At 31.5% G+C, this 11,779-nt stretch overlaps 1 protein-coding gene across 4 annotated transcripts in view; it reads right to left on the bottom strand.

The window, feature by feature from the left end:
• LOC111088215 (MFS-type transporter SLC18B1-like) overlaps positions 1-9,764 on the bottom strand; it is an 80,614-nt gene extending 70,850 nt beyond the window's left edge. For 2 of the 4 annotated variants that reach the window (XM_022397617.1, XM_022397620.1), the window contains exon 1: positions 9,637-9,764. The gene's annotated coding sequence lies outside the window, so the exon portion shown is untranslated. Of the gene's footprint in view, positions 1-8,756; positions 8,776-9,636 lie in introns of those variants that run through there. The other 2 variants (XM_022397618.1, XM_022397619.1) reach the window with 2 other exon arrangements.
• Positions 9,765-11,779: the final 2,015 nt, after the last annotated feature.

Below are 11,779 nucleotides of genomic sequence, written 5' to 3'. Positions count from 1 at the left end.
GGCAATTACTACAAAACTTATTAAGGTTATATAGACAATAATCATAAATCTACTGCTACTGGCAATTACTACAAAACTTATTAAGGTTATATAGACAATAATCATAAATCTACTGCTACTGGCAATTACTACAAAATTTATTAAGGTTATATAGACAATAATCATAAATCTACTGCTATTGGCAATTACTACAAACTTATTAAGGTTATGTAGACAAAAAAAATTGTTTTTGTTTGTGCCAAAGCATTTGACAGCGTTAAGGCTAAATATTTGACCCCCTCTTATTTATTATTTATGAAATTATGACTTAATTTCGATATGTTCAAAAGATACTTGCAAAATGTATGCCGACGATGTGACTCTTACCATAAAGACTTATATTCTTGCTGACTGTTTTAAAATAACAAATAATGAGTTGTTTTCTATTGCTACCTGGCTTCTTGACAACTGCTTGGTTTTAAATATTTGCAAGTCATAACTTATGATAATATCAAGAAAACAGGTAAATGTTGATTTGTGTTTTAATTCAATGCTCTATCCAGGCTTGATTCAATAAATTTATTGAAGTTATTATTCAGAATTGTCTCAAATGGGATAAACAAATTGATATTATTTCTAAAAGGTTCACCAGAGTAGTCCCTATAATGACATAGTGTAATAGGGATTTTCCATTTCGAGTCCCTTGTCAAGTCTATTATACCATCTTCTATAGTCAAATGATTTATTATTTAAGTGTTTGAGGCTCACACTATAGTGTGTTAAGACCAATCATGCTGTTACAAAAAAGGGTATTGAGGCTTATGATAGGCCTTCTTTACAGAGTATACTTTTCTAACATATTTAAGGAATATGGACATTTAACTATTTATCAGGCCTGTGTTCACCGAACCATTTGTACTGCTAGGGGTATTATCATGTTTAAGTCAGAAATTTACTTGTTAATCTTCTCTAAAGAAAGTTTATGTTGCTTTCATCATACAAAGATCTATTACTGTCCGAGAAGTAGTTCGGTTTTGATTTCTAAATTTCTTATTATTTGCCACCGGTTATTTTAAATCGATTCAAATTTTATCATTGGGCAATATCCAATATTAAGTTATTTAAGATTAAAGTGCATAATTATGTATTTAATACTTTCTCAGTGTTTAGTTCAACAGATGTGTCAGTCATTTTTCTTTTATGGTTACTTTATAGTAAATTTATCAGTTAACAAAAAACAAGATAGCACACGCTATGGGAAGTGATGCTAATTTTCATAATAATATTGTTTAATAACAGTTAATGGATTAAACGTTAAAGAAAACACATTATAAATTACCAAATAAACAATTTAATGATAGTTTCATACATGACTTAACTTCAAAAGTTTGTGATTTTAACTACTTAGTTAACAAAGATTCTGTTGTATGAACATTTCGTTCTTACTTTTCAGGATTTAGTTCGGACAGTAAATCCTTTTAAACAAGTAATCCTATGAGAATTTGCCGATAAGAAGTTCCATTTTCTTTTCGACTGTAACATCTAAGACCAATGTAATGAAGTTACAATGGGTTCCAGATTAGCTCCATCATTAGAAGTTAGGGCACGTGTTCAAACGCGCGCGCTGAATGACTGTCTCAGAGGGAGGGGAGGGGTAGTGACGATGGAGTCATAGTTCTACGAAGTGGAACCGGAGAGCACTCTGCTAGGGGTACTTTGCTAGGCCGCCATATCAACCGGCATGACGCTTGACGTCCGATGTTGTCTGCCACAAGAAAGAGCATTGGTATGGTGAACGAACCAACAGAAGGTGAACTAAATCAATAGATGAATTTAGTGTAACAATAAAAGTCACAATCGCAATTTTGCTTTTTAAGTAAAACATTAAATCTGCTATTTTAATCTTATGAACATTATAATTTTCGCTTATATATTGCGTACGTTTTACGAAGGTGGATGGATATAAATATATACTATAAAGATGTAAGTCTGTTATTTTTATTTTTTATTAGTTTAGCATAACAGTAAATGAGTTATTAGCAAAATATCTCATTTTACACGTATTAACAGTTACTTTACAGATTTCTCTAAGATATGTCATATAAAGGCTGACAATAGTTCTATGGGCAGATGGTGTTATTAAGGTTCTTTAGTCGGATTCTTTAGGACAATATCAGCAGAGTTTGTAGGATCATCGATTAATCAATAGTATTTTACTTAATTTATTTAACTTGCCTAGCATACATTTTACAAATCCTGAAACAGACGAATTTTTCGTGATAACATCTCTAATTACCATGCAGTAATTTAACATACAGTCTTAATGTTTCACTAGTTTGGCTTTATCGATTAAATATATTCTTTACTCATATAAGATTTTTGTGTATAATAGTAAATGAGTTCTTGACAAAATATTTCATTTTACACATGTTAACACTTACTTTGAACTTGTCTGAACTTAAATTTATAGTTTTCATTTATATACTTAATTATATTACACGAGTTTCACAAAGGCATATGATCTTACTAGGAATAAATGCTGCTATGATGGGTGTCTCAAGATGTGAATACAAAGTCAATCTCTATATTTAATTATATGTTCTGAAAGCTACAACTAAAACATTCATTATTTTAACAAAACAGGTATTTCAACACCTAGTATTACCTATGCCAGTTTTATCTCAAATAGTATCCATTATTTGAGTGAGACAAATATTATTGCCAATAATTTACCTTACACATTTTACACTGACCCATCACTTTCTGTATAAATCACTTCCCTAAACACTTATCATAAGTTCGTTTATATAGTTAATACATAGCATTTATTCGCCTTGAAAAGGACGATTATTTAAATCTCATGTTCAGCCTTATAAGTTAATGCATGTATTTGTTTGACTAAACTTTAAAGTATCTGTCTAAATAACTATGTTTAGCCATTACTATTGCAAAAAATTAGATCCTTACTTTTCTGTTGAAAAGTTTTCACAAATTATGTTTCTTGATGGATTAGGCATAATGCTGAATGATTTCTACTAAACATATCAGTACAAATCTGAACGATTTTTCTTTTGCAATGGGCATTAAGAACACGATACAAGGTCTGGGTAATTGTCACATGTTCGCCTGGATTCAAGACTGCTGACAGACTGAAGGTTTATCTGAAAATGGAATCTCTTTAAAGGTCAATAGCATCGATCGTAAATGTCAGGAATTATAAAGTATTGTAACACACACCTACATACTTACATATGCATATATATATTGTTTGTGATTACGTGTACGAACTGCAGTCATGACACTTTCAAATGTATATATTTGTTGACAAATTGGAAATTCGGTTATACCATAACAATTAAACATATTAGGTAATCAATAACACGAAATAACATAATATATAAACTACATATTGCAATTATTCTATCTCAACTGTACTTTACAACAAAAGTGTTTCATGCTCACTACTCAGCAAGATTAAAATGTGCCGACATACAGAAATCAGTCAATAGTTCAAACAGTCAATCTACAAATATTCGGAAAATATAGTTTAGAATAATTTTCCAAATGAAAGATAGTTTGACTACGATCGATTCAGTTCTACTTGTTAGTCTTAATATTCATGATATCTACTTAGATATAATAAACTACATCAATTTTACAGACATGTAAAATGTATGAGATTTACAATTTCAGTAGACAATACAACGGGTGGTGTTGATAATCTTGGTCACAGTTTCAGACATATTCTAATTTTTAATGTCAGTTTACAACATGTTGTAGAACTGCACCAGTCTGGTTATTATTGGTGAAAGGGGCAGGGTATTTTTATTTGAAAAGTGACCCAGATTTGACTGAACTTTAGACGGTCTGTTGTAGACTGATAATAAAAATTAGAATATGTCTGAACTTATGATCTATCAACACTACATGGAATCAACTAACTCTGTTACCATTTGACCTAGCTGTGTGTGCTGCCTCTTCAATGGAGCGCCCCTATCACTATCACTGAGTAAGAAAAATAAAGTGGTACTATTGTTGTCTATACATATTTATAATCGCTACCACTACTTTTAAAACTGACATTTTTCATGGTAATTGTTTTGGTCAATGAGTAATGTGAGGATGATAAATGCAAATTTTTTGATAAATGGTAATACGTTATTGCTACAATAACATAATACAAACTTTTCAGAACAGCCTATCTATACTTGTGAATGATGAGAAGAAACCATCTAACAATAATACAGCCTTAAATACATTCAGTGATAGTATTTAAAGAACACAACATTAAAAACAAATGGTATTTGATGACAGTAATAATAATAAATGATCGAATAAGCTAACATGAAATAATAAATCTCTAATATTAGAAGATATTAAGTCCTTATTAGTTGTTTAATTACATAAATCTTTTAATTTGTTATTTAATTTCAGTATTAACAGCTTTTTAAAATTGTTATCCACTAATCCAGTTCTTTTTGGCTTCAAAATGTTTTCGATGTGTAATGGACATATTGAAGTAAATGAAGAGAAATTTAACAACTGGTGAATGGAAAAGTTTGATTCTATATCTTTTGAAGTAGATGGTTCTTGGTAGTGTTATTTGATTGGTGCTACTTTGGGACGAATTACTTGCAGATTTTGCCAATTGTTTAAACACATAAAGAAGACTTCTTCGTCATCTCCCTCGGTGATCGAAAATGAAGAAAAAAATTACTTAAATCAGCATTTGCTGAACTTTCATCACTGCCACCATCCATCTTCTTTCTTAATCATCATTTTTTTTTACCGTTTCTTTCCTAACGTTCAAAATAATCCAAATCAGTGTTACCCACGAGTCAAAGCGCTTCTCAATTCCTGAAAACTAAGCATTAAAAAGTGGCTTGCAAGTCAAGAGTGGTCTACCACAAAGATCTCAGTTTTGTCAAATAAACGGCAAGTGTTGGCAGAAATATTCATATTTGTTTCACTTTGAAGTAAATCAAGCTCATGTGCTACAGGTCGCATGACAATTACATACTGTTTGATGACGTTTATAATCAAAAGGTTGAAACGAGCGATGCCCAGCTCATCATACATTTCACTGACTGTTGACTGAACCCTCTCTTTTCGTTATTACGTTCTCCATACGAACGAGCGCATTGTACATCGAGTTCCACCATGTAGCGCATAGAACAACAAAACATTCACCCAGATCTTGTTGTGTAAGGTCAACTGCAAAGGTGCTGCGGCTCTGTTTGTTCCAAAGTGTCCGAACCTTCACATATACTTATTAGGACACTTTTCTGAACTCAAAGCTACTGGTTGCTACTAAATTGAGTGTGTGTGGCACAAATTGAAATATTCTATTTTAGAACATTAGCTAATGTACATGGCGATGCAGCCTTGCACTACGTGTTGCTTTAAAGGGATGGAGAATGAAAATAAGTAAAAAGAAGTCTGGTTGCCATAGAGAACAAGTTCAATCCTAACGCAACAAGTTCACTACAGCAACTACATCACGTAAAATGTTTGATTGTTTTTCATAAGCAAAATGAGTGTGAATATAGTTTTATACAATATATTATACAAAATTATATAATACTATTATATATTATAATAAACATATAATAATATCAATATACATTATTATTCTATCAATAATATAATATAATATATTACAAATCACGATTTATAATAATATATGTGTCTGGGAAATTTTTAACTGGTTATCTGACATGAAATATAAATTCGCTGGTTCATATGAATATCTTGTATTATTAATTGAAACGTGTTAAGCAAGAAAGGTTTCTGCTAGAGTTGTCCAGTTAAGGAATTTAATAAAACATTTAAAAGTACTTCTAAACTAAATTTTTATATACAAATTACTTAATAAACCTTCTAAGTTAGTATCAAATTAAACTGAACACATAAACAGCTAATATTAAATTTAACAATATTATAAACAAATAAAAAGATCGCTTTTTTATATATATTATGTAGTATTACGGCATGGATAGCCGACAAGCCATCACTTCAAATCAGCTAAATATGTTAGGTAGTATAGGCGAGTCTAATTAAGTCAATAACAATATGCACACAAATACATATACACACACACATACACTTACAAAACTATACACTTTTAGAATGATTATAATTTAATTTTATATTGAAAATGTTGCGAGTAGCACTTTTATAAACAAAAAGCAGAGCGACGCTACCCGTAGTCGCCATAAATATTCAAATGTAGCGCCAATCTAGTAGTCGCCCCTATAAACATAGTAGCACTACATAGAACGCATTCTTTATAGCGACATTACAATGTCATTGAATACATACTAATATCGTTCGTTCTTTTGTCTAATGAAATCGTAAATCTCATACATTTTACATGTCTGTAGAATTGATGTAGTTTATTATGTCTAAGTAGATATCATGAATATTAAGACTAACAAGTAGAACTGAATCGATCGTAGTCAAACTTTCATTTGGAAAATTATTCTAAACTATATTTTCCTAATATTTGTAGATTGACTGTTTGAACTATTGACTGATTTCTGTATGTCGGCACATTTTAATCTTGCTGAGTAGTGAGCATGAAACACTTTTGTTGTAAAGTACAGTTGAGATAGAATACTTGCAATATGTAGTTTATATATTATGTTCTTTCGTGTTATTGATTACTAATATGTTTAATTGTTATGGTATAACCGAATTTCCGATTTGTCAACAAATATATACATCTGAAAGTGCCATGACTTTAGTTCGTACATATCATCGAAAACATGCATATGTACGTAGCTAGGTGTGTGTTACAATACTTTTTAATTCCAGACATTTACTTTCACAGAGATTACATTTTGTGATAAACCTTCAGACTCTCAGCTATCTTGAATATAGGCGAACATGTGATAATTACTCAGACCATGACGACATATAATTAAATATATAGACATTGATGACGTAATCACATATAAGCTGCTACGACGAGCTCATCACCCTATTTATTTATTTGTTTACAGAAACAACCTCCACCATGGCAGTATAATCCTTAGTAAGACCATCATCTGCCCATTGAAACACCTTCCACCTTTGTGAAACCCGTGTAATACAATTAAATATATAAATGAAAACTATAAACAGGATGAGGCAAGTTGAAATCCATATGCAGTCCTATCCACCCATAGAAGCCTTTGTAAAACATATGCAAGAGAAAACCGTAAAGTAAGTGTTAAAATGTGTAAAATAAAATATTTAGTCAAGAACTAAATAAAACCATATAAAACTTATATGAGTAAAGGAATAGCATAAGAATATATTTAATCCATAAAGCCAAACTGGTGAAACGTTAAGATTGTATGTTGAATTATTGCATGATATTTAGAGATGTTATTACGAAAAATTCGTCCTTTTCAGGATGCTAGTCAAATTAAGTAAAATAATATTGATTATTCAATGATCCTACGAACTATGCTAGCATTGTCTTTAGTAGCATCATCCGAATATAGAACCTTAGTAATACTATCCGCCTATAGTACCTTAGTAAGATCATCGACTTAGTAACACCATCCACTCATATGTACGTGAAAACTACAAAGTAACTATCAACATGTGGAAAATGAATGTTTTACTAAAAACTCATTTAGTGCTTTGCTAAACCAATAAAAAATAGGCTATATAATTAAATTTAGACATTGATGTTGTAATGACAAATTCAAACACGTTGATACACTTTATAATAAGCTCATCTGTCTATAGTTACACTATCCACCTATAGAAACACCATCCACATTTATAAAACGTACTCAATATTTAAGGAAAAACCATAAAATAGATAAGATTAAAAAGGCAGTTTGAATGTTTTACTTGTGATAAGTATAAACACAATGTTATGTAAATTTGATTAAATTATTAATTTTAAAACTTTGATTGTTACTATAAAGTTGATATCCATTGATTTACATCACCCTCTAGCAGTTCGCTTAATGCGCCCTAGCAACACGCCCACTGGCGGTAGGCAACATCCGTCGTCAAATGTGATGGCGACTTAGCAACATACCCCTAGTTATTCGCGCTCTCTGGTTTCACTTTGTGAAACTATGACGGTATCGTTTCTAGTCCCTCTCCTTCCGCTAAGACAGTAAATCAGAGGGCATGTCTGAACACGCGCTCTTACTAATGTCGTTAGCTAATGTATTCATTGTGCTACCATGAAAGACAATGGTTGAAGGAATGTCCAAAAAGATTCAAACCTGTATACTATCAAAGTATGTCGATGACCCTTTTGTCATATTTAATTAAGTGGAACATGTAAATCGTCTCTGTGAATAAGTAGATATTATATTAATAATATTCATGGTAGGAAGGCTTGCTTGCTTGTGCTTGTTTTGAATTTCACGCAATACTACACGAGGGTTATCCGTCCCTAATTTAGCAGTGAAAGACTAGAGCCAACTCTTGGTCTACTCTTTTACCAAAGAATAGGGGATTGACATTATAACGCCCCCACGGCTGAAAAGGCGAGCATGTTTGGTGAGATGGGGATTTGAACCCGCGACCCTCAGATTTCAGGTCAAACAGCCTAACCATCTGGCCATGTCTAGCCTGGTAGGAATGCAAGTTTTATGCGTAAAAACATTAATCATTTATTTACATAACTTCCGACTTAAAAGTGGGTACTCCATTCATATTAGTACGTAGCTTTGCTAGAAACAAATATATGCTTACGTGTTCTAATTAAAAGTTACATTAATAAATATTGTTAAATATGTTATAACTGATATGTTGTAACTTACCACAGCACGTATAATCCAAACATATATAGCTTTATGAAAAAAATGAAAAAAACAATGTTACTACCATAATTTTTCTCATTTTCGTGTGGTCTGATGTGTGCAACTACTTATTGGTCTTAAGAAACACTTCTATGGTGAGTTTATCGATTTTCCATTAGACATGCGTTTGAAATAGTTGATAATGTCCTTATCGACAATTAAGTGAAACCTTGAACCGTTAGAAAAACTTATCAGGAACGATAAAGCGGACTACCGTACACTCTGTACACGTTCAGCATTCCTATAGTTCATTGTTTTCAGATGATAGCCTAAAGGTAAGGCAGTTAATGAACACAACCCACCGCCAACTCTTGGACTACTCTTTATAAACGAAAATTTATAATGACCGTCACATTATAACGCTCTCATGGCTGAAAGGGCCAAAATGTGAGTTGATGGGAATCGATATTATAACAAGAAACAACTACAATGTTTTGTTATAAAGAAAAACATACTAATATAAAGTGGTAACATAGACGTTACACAGTTCTATAACACAAAAGTTTGAGTGAGATTAACAATTACAACAGAGCTGGAGACGGCTTAAAAGGGTAATGAAGAAAAACTTTAATATAAGTTTAACATGACAGCAAATGTACAACGTTTCGACAAGGTTTTGTCATCATCAGTTAAGTTTACCACAAGAAGCAATAAATATAATATGTTTACTGGACTTTGTTTTCTACATTTCTACAAATGTTGATATCACGATAAATGTTTTTGGGAAATGAAAAGCTTCCTCGATAGCATGACAAATAATTTCATAAGCTAAACATAATAAAGTAACAATGTAGCTGCATTATAGATATTAGTAAGTACAAAAACTTTTGCTTTTAAATACCTCTTATCAATTCTTCCGTGAACTTTAGAATGAAAGAATTCTATTCAACCTCTTTTCAACGTACCAGTCCTTGGAAATACTCGACCAACAGCTTGAAAATGATAGAGCTCTTAAGAAACACGCCAAACAGTAATAGAACTTGCAACTTTCTGCGTCAACATAACTTACTTGCAATTTGAAGATACTTATAATCAACAACAAGAAGGCCAAGCTAGCTATTGGCTCAACCTTATCAATCAGTTGTCACTAACCTCTACTCGGAACAATTAGAAGTTAACGCTCTCAAAACGCCTAAAGATTTGGCTCAGATAGGTTAATGGCACATCTGTTATATGGTGAACACACTATAGAAAATACTAAAGAATTCGTGAACCGTCTGAATAAAATTGACAATAAAAATATAACGAATCCCTATTTTCTGACCATATGCCACAAATGTTTACAGGAAATCCACAAATTCGAGTAAATATCTTGATTATAGATCATTTTAACAGTGTAAAAATGGGCATTATGAATGTTTTTAGAATGAACAATATTTTTAATTTCGCTACAGTCCTCCTTAAAAGTGGAAACCCGGAATACTTAATAAAGAAGGAAATAAATAATATAATCCCAAGAATAGACACGGATGAAATTACAGACACATAGACATTTTTCCCTATATGAGAAATCACTCTGAAAATATATAGGCAAATAAACAACACAGAGTCAGAATAGCACTTAGAAGTCAAAACATACTACGATACACACCAAAGACACATGGAGAGTGAAAACACCACTTGCAGCATTTTGGAGAAACGAAAAGATCAACAAAGGTTCGAATTCAGGAGCGTAATAAACATATACAAGACTCGATAATATTAATCTATCTGCAATAGTAAATTGGAATGATACTAAAATAATGGGGTATGAGCTACACATGAGAATTTTAAAGATAATAGATGCCTTTTAGATCCACCAACTGACAAAATTCTCAGCCAACTTAACATAGAACTCAACTTGGATACCTCTTTTGAAAACATTCAAACAGCTAGACGATTCAAGTTCTACACCGAGGATCGAGTTCCAGTTACTACTAACACAGTAATAGTCCTTCTCAGACTTGTCTGATAAAAGCAGTAGATTCACAGCAGAAACATAGTTTGGTTGTTAGATTTCTCGTAAATTTACACGAGTTGTGTCTGTACTAGCCGTCTCTAGTGTCGAAGTTATAGACTAGCCAGAAGGCAGATAGACAACACCTTCCACTAAAATCTCTTGTCAGACTGAATAATTGAATGTGTCCACGGCCCGAAAGTGCAGAGCGCGATCTTTTCCTAGCGGTAACGGGATGAGAACCACGGAATCTTTGTTTCACTGTCCTACACGATTATCATTAAATAAGGTGAAAAATATTTAGTAATTATTTTATATTTGCAAAATATGTATATATATATAAGAACTTGATACTACTACTAAAGATAAAGTTTAAAGATAAAGAATTGATTTCATGATTATATTTAGACATCGTAGATATATTAGGAGGCTTCATAAACATATTAACAGAAAATAGAACTTGCAAGAAACATCAAAGTACTTGGACAAAATGGAGCAACTATACTGGGCTACTATAATACAAAATATAAAATGTGTGTTAAATCAATCAATATATTTAATGAATCAACTTAGATGGATAGAAAACACGGAAATATATTATCAAGAGTTATAGATACAGAGTTTGAGATTATAAAATAATACACACCAGATAAAGCTAAATATAAAAATCTAGAAAATAATTAGCAAGATTAACTCGAGCATTAGAAATAATTGTAAGTAAAAATTTTAAACTCTATATTTCTTACAACTTTAGTGGTTGAGAAGAAACGTGAACTTTGTAATAGAGCTTACTCTTTTCAATTACATTAATAAATTGTCCTGAATCTAATAGTTAATGGTAAATTTTTATTTCTTGTATTAGTTTGAAAACACTTGGTTATATTTTTTTGTTATGGAAAGAGTGTGTAATATAGATTTTATAATTAACTAGATAGTTTTTATATGCTGTTTTATATCTGTTTGCTGATAATGGCAGGAGACGGCTTGAATGGCTAATGAAGAAAAAAATTTAATATAAGTTTAGCATAACAGCAAATGTACAACGTTT

This window comes from Limulus polyphemus, unplaced genomic scaffold (genome assembly GCF_000517525.1).
Source record: "Limulus polyphemus unplaced genomic scaffold, Limulus_polyphemus-2.1.2 Scaffold3342, whole genome shotgun sequence".
In the NCBI taxonomy this organism is placed as follows: Eukaryota; Metazoa; Arthropoda; class Merostomata; order Xiphosura; family Limulidae; genus Limulus; species Limulus polyphemus.
The sequence above is the reverse complement of the archived record's forward strand: the minus strand, read 5'-3'. Positions and strand labels throughout refer to the sequence as shown.